Consider the following 400-nt stretch of genomic DNA (forward strand, 5'->3'; position numbering starts at 1 on the left):
ATAACTTTACAAATAATGCTTTTTGGAACTTACAATATTGATAAATCTTCATTTGAGCATAAAACCATAAAACATTGTGTTTCAAGATCTTTTATTCTGATTTAAACTATTATACTTCCAATATCACTTTTGCCATACGCAGTGTGCGCATGCAATAAATGACACATCTGTTTCTAAGCAAATATCGGAATGTAAAATGATCTATTAAAAAGGTTATACTTCATATTTGAATACTATCATGGCAGTCAGAGTTGCGTACCTTTCACCAACGTAACGCATCAAACAATAGTCATATTCAAAGTGTCATGGTTTACTTGTGATATATATCAGCAGAGTGGCGCAGTGGAAGCGTGCTGGGCCCATAACCCAGAGGTCCGAGGATCGAAACCTCGCTCTGCTA

The 400-nt window shown here is 35.8% G+C and overlaps 1 non-coding gene across 1 annotated transcript; it reads left to right on the forward strand.

Moving 5' to 3' along the window:
* Positions 1-328: 328 nt before the first annotated feature.
* Trnam-cau (transfer RNA methionine (anticodon CAU)) lies at positions 329-400 on the forward strand. The gene has a single exon. It is a non-coding gene; the product is annotated as a tRNA-Met (tRNA).

This window comes from Ruditapes philippinarum, unplaced genomic scaffold (genome assembly GCF_026571515.1).
Source record: "Ruditapes philippinarum isolate M1 unplaced genomic scaffold, ASM2657151v2 ctg7581_1_1_1_1, whole genome shotgun sequence".
Taxonomy (NCBI): Eukaryota; Metazoa; Mollusca; class Bivalvia; order Venerida; family Veneridae; genus Ruditapes; species Ruditapes philippinarum.